The sequence below is a fragment of the Magnolia sinica genome, chromosome 7 (genome assembly GCF_029962835.1).
Source record: "Magnolia sinica isolate HGM2019 chromosome 7, MsV1, whole genome shotgun sequence".
NCBI classification, from domain to species: Eukaryota; Viridiplantae; Streptophyta; class Magnoliopsida; order Magnoliales; family Magnoliaceae; genus Magnolia; species Magnolia sinica.
In genome coordinates, this window is record NC_080579.1 from 34652917 (window position 1) to 34668235 (window position 15319).

A 15319-nucleotide genomic window follows, 5' to 3' on the forward strand; every position below is an offset into this window, starting at 1 on the left:
CAGAGGCACACAGGCAGCGCCTACTACGTTGATAAACGGATGGGCTGGGACCTGAGTCCCAGCAGTGGGCCCCACTATGCTGTGTGTGAACATTATCACCGTGCATATAATAGGCCCCTTAATGCATGGGCCCTTTCCAAAAATCAGCCATATACGAAGCTCAGGTGGCCCATATCATAGGAAACAGTGTGGATTGAACATCTGCTGTTGAGATCCTTTTGGGTATCACAGAAGTTTTGGATCATATATGAAATTCATTTTTCCTTTCCATCCAGGTCCGTGTGACCTTGCCAACAGATTGGATGGTAAACAAATATTATGGAGGCCCCCATGTGGAACCCACTAATGATGTATGTGTTTTACTCACACCATCCACGGCTGTGGACGGTGGAAACCATAAGTTCTATGGTTTTATGCTCATTTGGTTGTCAAATTTTGTGGTGTCAAAACATCAATCTGTCTTATATAGCTCATTGGTATATATGATCAAGACATTGCATCACCGCTCTAAACACTTTGCTTCAAGTCACGAATGAAGAACTACTTCAATCCATTTCACGAAATGTAAGTACAAGCTACAAAGAAGTGATCTTGTTCAAGACCCAAGTCAAGTGAAATTCAAGCTACAGGAAGTACAACTCAAGATTAAGTGTAATATAAGCCCTAGAAGATCTTAAGCTCAACGTTACATCAAGAATAGAGATCTCAAGCTTCACAATCTTCCAAGGTCATCTATCATCTGAAGAAATGGTATTTCAATGTCCATACTTCATGTTCCAGGTATGAAAGACCATAAATTGACCTTAGGGTAGGTCATTTTGAATACATAATTCAAATTGAATCACTTTATAAGTATTTGGTCTATTCTAAGACTAGTCCTGGACCTTGTTCGACTAGTCCTAGCACTGGCTTGACCAGTCCTAGAAAATCCAAGACCACTCCTAAGTTTGTTGCAATTGTTTAGAATTTTCTGTCATTTACGACCAGTCCTAGACTCTGTTCGACCGGTCGTGTGAACAGTGTCGACTAGTCATTCGACCAGTCCTAGTTCTTCGACTCAAACTACAGCAACCAATCTTTGAGTCTTACGACCAGTCGTGGGTATTCTACGACCAGTCGTAGAGGTCCTACAACCAGTCATAGACACCCTACGACTGGTCGTGTAACTGTTTGATTCAATCCCGCTTAAAAATTCAAAAATCCATTTCATTTACGACCAGTCAAAGGGTTCCCAAGACCAGTCGTAGACATGATTTTTGCATCTATAAATAGATGACGAATTTCAAAGTTTGATAATTCAATTCAAGAAAAATCAAGGCATCACTCTGAGATAAGTTTGTGTTTATTTTAAGCTACATTGTGCATATTTAAAATTCTCTTTTGTTAGCTTATTTAATTTAATTTTGTCTCTATATTCCAATCTAAATTGAAAAGAGGAATTCTTGTATTCCTTCTTCTTAGAATCAAAATCAAATATAGCTAGCCCAACTGGTTTAATTTAAAATAAATTAGAACCTAGAACCATTTCAAAGTGAGTATTGGACATTGAACTTCTACATTTGAACTTCTACTCCGATTGGTTCTTCTAGGCTGCTACAAAGGAGAGATCTAGGTATTTTACATTTATTGTAAATTCCATTATTTTGGTTTTGTTTGAGGTTAAGCCAGAAAAATCTTATTGTGTTGGTTATCTGAGGAGAGCCAGAAAACTCAGAAAGTTGGGTTTTTGGATTGTGTAAGCCCAAGTTAAAAAGACACAATTGTGAAGGTTTTAGGTGAACCTGTGAAACCTATTTTAATAGTGAACGTTGATATCCCCTGTGTGAGGATATTAGGAGTGGAGTAGTTGTGTGGCTGTTGTTTAATAGTTGGTGTACACACAGGTGAACCACTATAATTTCTTATGTCTTGTGGTTTGAATGTTTGTTTAATTTTTCCTATCTTTTATCATTCAGAATTGTGGCATGTTTGTGTGGATGTGAATGTTGTAATATTTACATGTCAAGTACAATGGAGAATGTTGTAATAATTTAGATTTAAATTCTTATAATTTATTTCAATTCATTGTTATTTATTCATTCCTTTTATGTTTGAGTTCTTGATACAAAGAACGTTCTAGAAATAAGGTTGTCCTACCATAAACCCTTGGTTTTTATGGTGTAAGGTTGTCCTTAGAACAGCATTTTATCAACCTCTCAATTCTTGATTATTGAGGTTGCTTTTCTTTTTCAGCATTGTGAATTGATTTCTTTTAATTGGCTATCATATTCTTTTATTCCGCTATTAAAGCTTAAATTTGGCATAGTCCTATTCACCCCCCCTCTAGGACATATAGCTTGGCCTTTTCAAAGACCACCATGGTGCATGTGCTCTGTCCACTTAATGATGTATGAGTTCTTACCTCACCGTCCATACCAGTGGATGGTGGGTCCCCAATAATATATGTGTCCTCTCCACGCCATCTATCCCTATGACCCACCATGATGCATGTGTTGCATCCAAACCGTTCAACCATTTTGAAAGCTCATTTTTTTTTGGCATGAGCTAAAGAATGAGTCAAATCCATGGTTCAAGTGGATCTCCACCACTGAAAAATAGTGGGGATAGTGATATTCACCATTCAAACTTCTTAAGGGCCACGATAGTTCCAATCTAGCTGATGTTTCTGCCTTCACTTCATCTATCTCCATTATTGGGCCCTGTAGGATTTTAACGGTGGAAATCACTGTCACTACTATCATTTAGAGTGCGGTCCAGTTGATCTTTTGATATGATTCATTTATATATGCTATATATACACCTTTATGTATTTGTGGCCTGTTGTTGAGGCCCACCTTGATATTTATAAGGCCCATTTGAGGAGGCCTACCTTGATGTATTTGTGGCCCGTTGTTGAGGCCCACCTTGATATTTATAAGGCCCATTTGAGGAGGCCCATCTTGATGTAGTCATGACCCATCCATTGAGGCCCACCTTGATATACATGAGGCCCATGATGCGAGGTCCATTTGATGTATTAGAGGCCCATGGGTCGAGGCCCAATGGGATATACATAAGGCCCATTGAATGTGATTCCACCGTGTTTTAAGTATTGACCTTTATGGCGGGCTATGCCTTGTGAGCAATGATGGTTTGACGCCCACATTGTAAGTACAATGTTGGTTAAATGTCCACATAGTAACTCTCCTTAGGGCCCATTGATAGGCCCATACTTGTGATAGTTCATCACTTTATAACATGCTTAGTACAATTTCATGATTCATGCCCATACGCATCATATATATGCTTGATATGAAGAATGTTTGATCATAGCATAAGCCGTTGGGCTGAGACATTTACGAGACTACTTATGAGATGGAGTGCCCCACATGATCGCGTGGTACCCACCAGATTGCTACATGATTTAACGGTGTGACTCATGCATCTCACATATGTGTGACTTGATCATTGTACGCCCTAGTGACATCAGGATCGTAGCTCCACGGGTACATCGTGGATGGCCATATCGGATACCAAAAATACTTGGTTCTAGCACTATGGGCACTTAGGATGTCCTTGGGTGAAAATTTCATAACCTTTTTTGTACCAGGAGCTACTCCAATGTTTAGATTGAGTGGATGCACGAGCGCCTGAGTGCCGAATACCAGTAGGCTGCATCTCCCACTGTATCGTGGTCGGTTTGAAGGGGGTGTGGCCTTATCCACCCAAGTGAAGGGGCTACAAGCTAGGCTGAGTTTGACCAGCTCACAAATGAGTCCATTATCGATAAGCCGGGTAGGTATTAACAGACTACCGGTCAGGCCGATAGTGAGGTCTATTCCACTCACTGGGCTATGCAGCTAGGGAGGCGGCAGTTAGTGTAGAGTGTACTAGACCTCAGTGATATCCCAGAGAAGAACTGTACTGATATGTGTACTTAAAGAGGATTGGCATGCTTGTATTGCATCTTGCATATGACATTCGGTTACGTAGGCCTCGCATTGCATCGGTATGGCCGATACCATTCATCTCTCTCATCACATGGCCTTAGTATGGCCGATAGCATTCATGCCTTGCATCACATAGCTTTAGTACAGCTGATAGCAATCATGGACTTATCACATATTTCTGCATTACTCTGATATTGTACACTAGGCGCTTACCTTGCGCACACACTTACACCACCCTCTAAGCTTTTGTAAGCTTATGCACGACCGTTGCGTGCAGGTAGCGTTGGATAGTAGCAGCGCTGAGGTAGGAGTGCGCATCTGACTATTTTGGAGCCTTTTGATCACATTATATTTCCCTTTCTGCATTGTACTTAAAGTTTTTGATATAGTGGATATGTGGTGATATTGTTTTGTGACTTGGTAAGGCTTGTGGTTATGCTTCATTACAAAAAAAATCATACTAAAAATCCTCCTTGTAGGATTCCAGGATCGGATTATGGCATGTGAGTGCTGGGATCTGAGAATGGGGCACTACGAAGGCTGTTGGCGCCGAATTCGGCGATCGAGAATTTTATGAGCCCGTTTTCTGAGTTTGGGGCGTGACAGACCGTGCCCGTGAGTGCAAACCAGCTGCAGCTGATATTACAAGCGATAACCGCCATTTTTCAAAGAGAAGGCCGGAAGAGGCGTGCGCCCTCCGGTAGCTCCCGACAGCGTCGACAGCAGCAGAGACGCGCAGCCTACCAAGCCATCAGAGCACCAGCAAGACCTTCGGCACCACCTCTAAGGTAACTTTTCAATACCTATTATGGATGTGGTGGGATAGGACACCGTAGGTGGGAGTGCCCCCAACTGCAGCAGTAGCAGCCGAGGGCACCAGTAGTACCTCCAACACCTCCTCTGTGTCAGTTCAAAGGTACGTGCTTTAGATGCGGTGGGATAGGACATTGTAGGAGAGAGTGCCCCCATCCTCAGCAGCAGTAGCAACGACGATAGTATCTACTGCTGAGACCCTAGCAGCAACAACAAAAGCAGCAGGATCCTCAGGCATCAGGAAGAGTCATTGATGGTTTGTGCAACTTGGCCCCTGCATCGTCTTACTAAACTGCTTATGGAAGAGACGTCTTAGAAGCAAGAGGCTGAGATTCGTGAGTGTTATCCCCGTCTCCTTGTTGTTTGACTGCACTCGTGTGTTATGTTTTTGATTTTTCATGGTGAAATAATTTCCCATCTTTTATGTCTTATCTCTATTTATGTCATTAGTAAATTTTGAGGATGAAATTTTTATTAGGTGGGGAGAGCTGTGAGACCCGTATCCTAGACCGTACCATTTCGTAGGCTTTTGTGGTCCTCCCGGTCAAATTCCAGCAACCCCGGACCTGTATCCGATGTTTGCACATGATCTCAAGTTGAGTCCTACATACCGAAGTCGGCTCGACCCGAAACTTGTACCTTAGCAACTACATCGTCGCCGCGATTCCAACACCACGACTCGCGCACCGATTCGATACCCAGGCCAGGAGATGTGGGCTCACATTCATCTCAAGGAAAATGCTGCACGTTGCGAATTCCGAGAGAATCTCTACGACCTGTCACATCAAATCAAGTCAAGTACACCTCCATACCTCAATGCCACCTCACCCTACAATAAGTACAATGCCCATTCCATCTTTTCCACAAGTCAACTCTCTCTCTCCCTACCCATCCCTCTTTTACACAATTTTCAACTAACCCATACCTTCCCATCCCCATTCCTTACAACACCCATCCCACCATTCCTTATCAATCCATCACTTCCCTCTCTCTCTCTCTCTCTAAGCAATTCTCCAAACACCTAAGAGCAAATTCCAACGTCGAAGCATTTCTAAGAGCAACATGTGTGGCCCACTTTCCCACTCACTCATCTCTCATTTCAACCATTCATCCTCCATCAACCTCCATCAAAAGGCAAGCCAAGGAGCATAGGATTTCAAGGAGCTAAGGAGAAGGCTAATAGGTGGGTGATCCACCGTTGATTTCAATTTTTAAGGGCCCACTTGTTGTGGGACTCACTTGATGTGTTCATTGTATTTAGGAGGGCCCAATAGTGGCGGGGTCCCTCCCCTTCTCGTCTCTCTCTCTCTCTCTCTCTCTCTCTCTCTCTCTCTCTCTCTCTCTCTCTCTCTCGCTCTCTCACTCATAGATGATGATGTGTGTGTGGCCCACCATCAAGTATGCATTTTATCTAGGTCATCCACCAAGTGGTCCACATGCAGTCCATTTTGGACGGGCCTAAATGAAGGAAAACATAAGTATCAGTTTGATCCAAACCTGATGTGGGCCACAAGTGCGGACCCCACCATGAGGTACGTCCCTATCATGTAGCAGGAGGGAGTGGGGACCACTCCACATGTCCTGCACGTGTGGCATGGCCCACAAAGGTGCAACAATTCCAGCCATCTATCCAGCGTCCAGAGATGTCAGGACGCTGGCACCTCACTCTCTCTCACACAGGTGTATATGCATAAATATATATATATATATATATGATATATTATATTATATAATAAAATATATTATATTAAAATAATAAATGGTTATGATGGACCACTCCTACGTGGGACCCACCTTTAATTTACACTATGTGCACCATCCAAATGCATCTGGACGGTGGGTTTGGTGTGTATATATATAATATTATATTATATTTCAGTATATATCATATAATATACTAATATTATATTATTAATATATATGATATGGTGGGCCACCCTCCCACGTGTGGACCCACCATGTTATATACATCAGATTTGCACTGTCCAGATCATCAAACTCTCTGAACGGTGGCTTTCCTCTATGTGATGTTATATTATAATATAATATAATATATTATATTATATTGTATGATAATATATTATACTATATTAAAGTGGGCCACTATGTGGACCGCACCATGATGTATGTTACATCTACACCATCCAGTTACTGGACGGTGCAGCAACCATGACGTCCATGTCGTCCATCCATCTTACAGGTGGAGCCCACCGTGATGTATCCTTGCAGTCCACCCATTTGACGTGCGTGCAGCCCCACCATGATGCATGTGCCGTATCCTTACTATCCATCCAATTTTGAGGGGCCACACGTGATGTGTGGGTCTTATCCACACCGTTCATAGACGGTGGGCCCCCTTTGATGTATATATTCCATATCCAAGCCATCCATCAGATTGGATGTGGGCCCACCATGTCGCATGTGTTCTATCCAAACTATCTATACATTTGGTGAGCTTGTCCTTGGGCTTGAGACTAAAAATAAGACAGATCTAATATCAAGTGGACCACCCTACAAAAAACAGTGGTGTTGAACGCCCCACCCTTGAAACCCTTTTTGGGTTACAGAAGTTTTGATTCAATATAATATTTGTTTTCCTTCCCTGTTCAGGTCCCTATGACCTTATGAATAGTATGGATGGAAAATAAAAACTATGGTGGGCCCAATAGAAATTTAATGGTGGAAATCATTGTCACCATTATTAGTTGTGGTATGGTCCATATGATCCTTTGCACATGATTCATTTTTTATGTACCATAATGATCACTTGCAATGAATGCATGATGCATTGTATCGACCCATTCGACTCGGCCTATTCAACTTGGCCCAATCGATTCGGCCCATTTGTACTAGCCCATTTGATTTGGCCCATTTGATCGGCCCTTTTAATTCGGCCCCTTTGATTCAGCCCATTCGATTGGCCCATTTGATTCGACCCCCTTTGATTTGGCCCATTTGATCGGCCCATTTGATTCAACCCCTTTGATTTGGCCCAATCGATCGGCCCATTTGATTCGGGCCCTTTGATTTGGCCCATTTGATCGGCCCATTTTATTTGCCCATTTGACTTGGCCCATTTGTATCGACCCATTTGTATCGACCCATTTTTATCGACCCATTTGACTTAGCCCATTTGATTCGGCCCATTTGTATCAGCCCATTTGTTCGGCCCATTTGACTTGGCCCATTTAATTCGGCCCATTGACTCGGCCCATTTGATTCGACCCATTTTACTTGGCCCATTTGATTCGACCCATTGGCTTGGCCCATTTGATCGGTCCATTTGACTTAACCCATTTGATTCGGCCCATTGACTCGTCCCATTTGATTCGGCCCATTGACTCGTCCCCTTTGATTCGGCCCATTGATGTGACCCACTTGATGTATATAAAGCCCATCGATGCGGCCTATTGGGATGTATTTTGGCTTGTGCAAGAGGCCCATTATGTTGTATTTGTGGCCCAATTGATAAGGCCCGTTGTGATGTATTTGTGGCCCAATTGATAAGGCCCATTATGATGTATTTGTGGCTCGTGTGGCTAGGCCCAATGTGGTGTATATCTCGCCCTTGAGTGAGGCCCAATGCGATGAATGTATGGACCAATGCAATAAGTGATTTCACTATAATGCATGTAATGATGTTTGTGTGGAGCACTCCTTGGTAGCAATGTTGGTTAAATGTCCACATTGATGGGCGATGATGGTTAAACGTCCACATTGTGACCTTCCCTTAGGCCTGATTCTCATCATTTTCTAGTGGGTTACCCCAAACGATTAGGCCCCATTGATATTGCTTAGTCCATCATCGGCTATCCATCCATGGATCCCGCCTTGCATCAAGGCCGATTTTGAGTATCGATTCTGATTGTCGAGGCCGATTTCAATTGTCGAGGCCAATTTGGATTGCTGAGGCCGATAGTCGAGACCTATGTGATGTATATGCGACCCGTAGTTGAGGCCCATTATGATGTGTATTCAGCCCAATGTGATGTATATGCGGCCCGTATTTGAGGCCCATTGTGATGTGTATTCAACCCGTGTTTATGGCCTAATGTGATGAATATTAGGTCCATGTGAGAGGCCCATCGTGATGTGTATTAAGCTCTTGAGTGAGGCCCATGGTGTTGTATATTAAGTCCTTATGTGAGGCCATGGGTCCACTATATGTTAGGCTCTATGTGAGTCATTCCTTGGAGGCAATGTTGGTTAAATGTTCACATTGTCGAGGCCGATTGTTGGTGTCGGTTATTGATACCGATTATGAGTATGTGACAGCATAGCATCATGATACATGCCCAAACGCATCATCTGCATGTTTGTTATGGGATATGATTGATCATTGCATATGCTATAGTGCCGGTTGTTATGAGACTCCCTAATAGGCAAAGATTGTCTCACATGAGCGCATGGTATGCGTAGAATTGATGCATGACTGGATTGTATGACTCATGCATCTTGCATTGTGTGCTGTGATTACTGTATGCCCTAGCGACATCAGGGTCGTTGCCTCCACAGGCATATCGTGGATGGCCAGATGGGACACCAAAAATCTGTTACTAGGATCAGGCTACCATAGATGGCCCTGGGTGAAAATTTCTAAACCCTCTTGGTACCAGAGAATGCCCCAACGTCGAGATTGAGTGGATACATGAGCGCCCGAGTGCCGAATACCAGGAGGCCGCGTCTCCTACTGTGTCGTGGTCGGTTGGGAAGGGGTGTGACCTTACCCACCTAAGGGAGTAGGCATAGCTAGGCTGAGTCTGACCAGTTCTTAAATGGGTCCTCTATCGACGAGCTGGGTAGGCATTAGTATACTGCTGGCAGGTGGATAGTGAGGTCTTTTCCACTCGCTGGGCTGCGCAGCCTGTAGGAGCGGCAGCCAGTTTGGAGTGCATTATACCCTGGTGATGATCCCAGAGATGTACAGTATAGTTATGTGGACTTATTAAGCAGGAGTTACATACTCATTCATTCATTCATTCACTATCCATTAGGGCTCGTGGTGCGTAACTATTTGTTACATGTACCTTCACAATAGCCAGGATTTCGGTTGGGACGCGCGACTAACCTGAGATCAGAAGTTTACCACATTGAGTCTAACTATACAAATTTAGGTATGAGACTAGTTTGAATAAAATACTCTTGTAGTGGGCCCCATGGCTTATGATACTACGTACCATCATCCCGACTTCACACTCCAGCATAGTCATTCCATTCGCACCGCATATCGCATTACCTCCACAGCATATGGCATTCGTGGACTGACAGTATTCATGGACTCATCAGGATTTGCATATTGCATTGCATCATCGGCATCTGATGTTTAACTTACTATCTCCACATTGCATAGCTGATCTACATTACTTCATCAGTATTTTTGCTTACTCTGTTATCGTATGATTCATGATCTTGCCAATATTTCTGACATTGTATGATTATGGTATTGCATTGAATACTTGACACTTATCTTGTGCACACACTTACACCACCCTCTAAGCTTTCTATAAGCTTATGCACGATAGATGCATGTAGGTGACGATAGGATGCAGTCGAACTGGGGCAGGAGCGTGCGGTAGAGCTTCTGAAGATTTTATTATATGCATGTATTTCCTTTTCAATATTATACTCAAATGATTATATTAGTGGATATGTTGTGATGATGTTATTCTTAAATTTTGGGTATACTTGTGGTTATGCTTCTTATGAAATAAATTCAGGTTAAAAATCCTCCTTGTAGGATCCCAGGATCAGATTCTGGCGTATAAGTGCTGGAAGCTGAGAATGGTGTACTATGGAGGCTGTCGGCACCGAATTTGGCAATCGAAAATTTTGTGAGCCCTGTTTCCGAGTTTGGGGCGTGACACGAGCAAAGCTCTACTCCCGAGATTCAAAACATCACTTATGCATTATTGATGATGATATTCAAATTTCTTCCATGTTAATGAGTTAAGCATGCGTGAGATGATACTAAACAACACATCATACTCCAGATTTAATTAAGTTAAGCAAGTGCGGAAATCTAAAACATATCTATTTAAGTATGCAGATGTTTCACAAAACCTCTTCCAGAGTAATCGCATCCAATATATACATGTATTGTTTCAAAATGAACAAAATATGGATATGTAAAAGTGTCCAACTAAGCCCAAATGTCCTAGTGGTCCCTGCGCATCGGCACGAGGTCTACATCGACCCACCCGAGAGTTGGAAGTAGGAGAATTCCTCCTCCTTATCCAAGAAGTCCTGCTCTAGAGCATATACGTCATCTGTACTTGCATCTACATCAGAGTCTGGTTGGTATTTTAAAACACCATCCTAGAGTGGGAGTAAGTGATTAACTCAGTGGTTCTATAAGTAAAAGTTACACATATTATCAAGTCAATCAAAGCAGTAATGATAAGGCAATCAAACAATCACTTCTTAACTACTCTTTTTAATGCAAAGTTGGAGTGCAAGTAATGATGCATACCCTCACATTAAAGCTCCCTCACACGCAACTCTAACAGCCTATTTCACATATGACAACATTTCCTCAAAACGGTGCAACTCGAACTCCTTTTTTGCACATCCTAACTAATGAGTGCGATGCAGGGTCGTGTTAGCCAAATAATTAATTAAGCTCATTCATACAGTAAGTTTGGGAAGCTAGGGTACCTCCCTTTATATCATTGACCCAAATCAAACACTCGGCATCGGATAACCATAATGATCCCACCCCTGTGTTCTGGATCCATCTAGGTTCGTCACTCCTAGTTAAACACATCGATAGGCAAGTTGTAGGTTCGTCACTCCTATTCAAACACATATGATAGGTAAGTTGGAAGAAGTTGTGCTCGTGGTCACTACGGGGAGGCTCATCACCCTAGCGTAGGCCAATAGCATGAACACGGTGTCCCATACCACCATGCCCGGCTCACGAGTCTTAGTTGCTCACTGGTCACTATAGGGACTCTCGTCACCCCAGCGTAGGCCGATAGCTCGAACACGGTGTCCCATACCACCATGCCTGACTCATGAGTCTTAGTGGATCATGGTACTATGGTAAAAGTGGATCTTTACATTGATGAGGGGTACCTTAGATTTAAACAGTCGCATCTATATATGGTAAACACACAATGGGTCAATCAGTTCATTAGGCAAGCTCGATTGGTAAGGGCACACACTGACTTAAACAACGTGGAGCACGTAAGCACCCCTCGTGGCCTAGCCACTGTCGACAATCGTCGTGCGACTCAGATTCATCGAGTTTACTCAAGGTGGCGAGACTAATTCGGCCACCTGAACAAGGACTTTTACCGATTGTTTGGGCTACATTTGTAGCCCCAATCCTATCCAAATGCTTCTACAACCACGTGTAATATCCAACACAGCATTCAACAAAACAATTCAAGTGGATTGTCATTTGGGCATTTCATTAAACACATAGACCATGTCAAATATAACTTGCATTTTATCAATTGATTTCATAGAGGAAAACATACATATGCTTAAGATAACAAGGAATCCTATCAACAATTTTCTCATTTAAACAATTTATCAAACACATAGACTATGTTAGTTACAACATATGTTTTATCAATTATTCATACAGAGAAATCTATATGCATATGACGATGATGAATCGTAGATTAGGAATCATAGCAAGCACTAATCATTCTCTATTTTCCATTTAGACATTTCAACAAACACATAGGTTACATCATTTACTTATCACAATTCATAGGTGTATCTCATACAGAAATTAATGGTTTTAAGACGATACGACAGCAATCAAGAAAGACATAAATCATTAGCTGTCATGAAAGCATTGATAAAACACAACCTAAGCATTTATAGTCTGCACCTTTCGTTAGAATGCTCAACTCAGACTCGGTCCAAATTCTACGTTTCCAAAAATGAAACGTCGGGCACCTAAATGATGAAACTGATTAGCTAGGTTGACAAAAAACTATCCGGGAGTTCTGCATCGACATTAGGGTTGGGATTTCTTACCCAAAATCATAGCCAAAAAAGGTTCAGTAGCGCAACGGGGCAGTGATTAGGCGCATGAATTCGTGGGAGAAGTTTCCTGCAACTATCTCCTACAATTTCTCCTTTTCTCTTTCCTCTTTTCTCCTCTTTTCTCCTCTCTCTCCCTCTAAGGTTTGTGAAATTCGTATATGGGATAGAGGGGGTGAAATGAAGGCTATTTATAGCCTCAGATGTGATGCAAATGGCCCTAGGGCCACTTTATACATGGTTTATACCCCTTAGGTCGTTGTGTCTAATGAACGGGGCTCATAGAGAGGCCCACAACTCATCTACGTCATAGGGTACGCTCCCTGACAGTGGAACCATGCTAGGACACGATTTCGATGCGATCGAATAAGCCGATCGACCATGGAGAACCTGTGTCAGATCAACGGTCATACGTGTTCAATCGGGGCCACGGTTTTACGGATATGTGCAAGGAAATCTCCTTTCCCCATGGGTGAAGCTTGGTCACAAACTAACGGTCTGAATTCTTCAACTTTGCGTAAGAGCGAACGGCTCAATTCACTTAAGTTTCAATTCATTTTTTAAGGATATTCGCGTTTCTCACGCTCTTTACTCACGACTCAAGTTGGGCATTTCTGGACACTATCTGGGCTTGATTCCCTCCATGGTTGTCAAGCCCAGCAGGACGGGCATCTTCCTATAATTTTGCGGTCATCGGACCCTCGACATGCGGTCTAAGTCCGTTACTGAGTTTCAATACACTCCCGAGAGCGACAGGCCCTTGGGATTTCTCCTGGGTCTTAAGATGACATTGAATCAGTGGTACTCATGGTTTTAGGCCTTCCCATTTGTGAAAATGGTGGCCCAAGCTTAATACACTGATTATTTAGTACTTAACTAAATCTCGTCTAAATTATACGACAAGATGCGGTCCTTGGATTGTTCTGCCTAAGGTTGTACTCGGGTCTTTGTATGGATTTGTTTGGGACGTTACATGGATCCACACCATTAAAGGCCTTGTGGTTGAAAGTTTATCCCTTGGAGTTAGCCTAGTAGTCCACCAAGTGAGACTCACACTTGACCTATACAACCTCATGCCTTGCGTGTAGTCCAAAGTCAATATGGAAGTCACACTAGGTGGGACACACCTAGTAATGGTCGAGATGATGATACACGTGTGATAACATGGTAATGATGATGGTGAGTTGTTGGTTGAAATGATAGATATGATCTAATTAATGGTAATTATGGTAGGGTTAATATCGATTATAGTGATCATTCAATGGGTGGTAAATTGATGACATATGCATTGATGATGAATTAGTTGTTTATGGTAGTTGTGACATTGCCTATGGTAATTATGAAGTGGAAGTGATCTTCATGCTAATGATGATGATGGTATGTACATGTATATGATGACAAAATGTGTTAGTTGATCACCATGCTTTACTTGATAATCGTTACATTAGATGATGAGGTTGATATCTTTGTTAATAATTATGCACATGTTGATACTCATGATGATGATGTGTGTATAATCATTATACTTTGCTTTATATTGGTTACATTGGAGATGATATTGATATCAAAATGATAATAATGCACACGTTGATGGTCACGATGATCTCATGCATAAGATAACCATGTTTTATTTTATACCTCAAGGATAATAAATAAATGATGTTGGTGAACATAAGAATAACTTCATGCATGATAGAAGCCTAATGCCTAGGGCATGTATGATGCTAGTGTTGGACAATGGCCATGATATTAATGATGCATGTGAATCCTTGTATGCTAAGTACTTCATGCACAAGCTTGCATGACTTGGATAATTCGGTGTATAATGTTGATATGACACCTGATGATTTTTATGGTGTTGCATTAGTGATTGGTGCGAGGGTTATACTAAATGTTTGCTAATAACATTTTCTTTATGTTAACATGGCACTTTCTTTATATTGACATAGTACTTTCTTTATATTGCTATAACACTTATGTTATATTAGAGGTGGCATTGCTCTTGCATTTAAGTTAGCATTGCTTTATATTGATTTAACCATACTTTATGCTTAATGCGGTATTACACATCTCACGCATAGTGCTTATGATTGTACGTTATCATATCTCATACGCATCATTTGTATGCCTGTTGTGGACGAGGATTGTTCATAGTATATGTCGTTCGGCTAGAGACACTTAGGGAACTTTGTATGAGACAGGGTTGCCCTGAATGATTCGAATGATACACGCAAGTTTTATACATGCCTTAGATAGTGTGATTCATGTATTCGGCACTACGTGTGACACGTACATCTACTCACTAAAGTCACTAAGGAGGTGGTCTCGTAGCCTTATTGTGGCTGGCAGATGATGGACACTGAAAACTATTGAGGTTACAAGGCGTCACAAGTGTAAGACCCGTATCCTAGTCCGTACTGTTTCATAGGCTTCCTCAGTCCTTCCGGTCGAATTTCGGTAACCCACGACCCGTATCCAATGTTTACGCATGAACCTAAGCTGAGTCCTACATACCGAAGTCAGCTCGACCCGAAATTTGCACCTTAGTGACCGCGCCGTTGTTATGGTTCCAATACCAC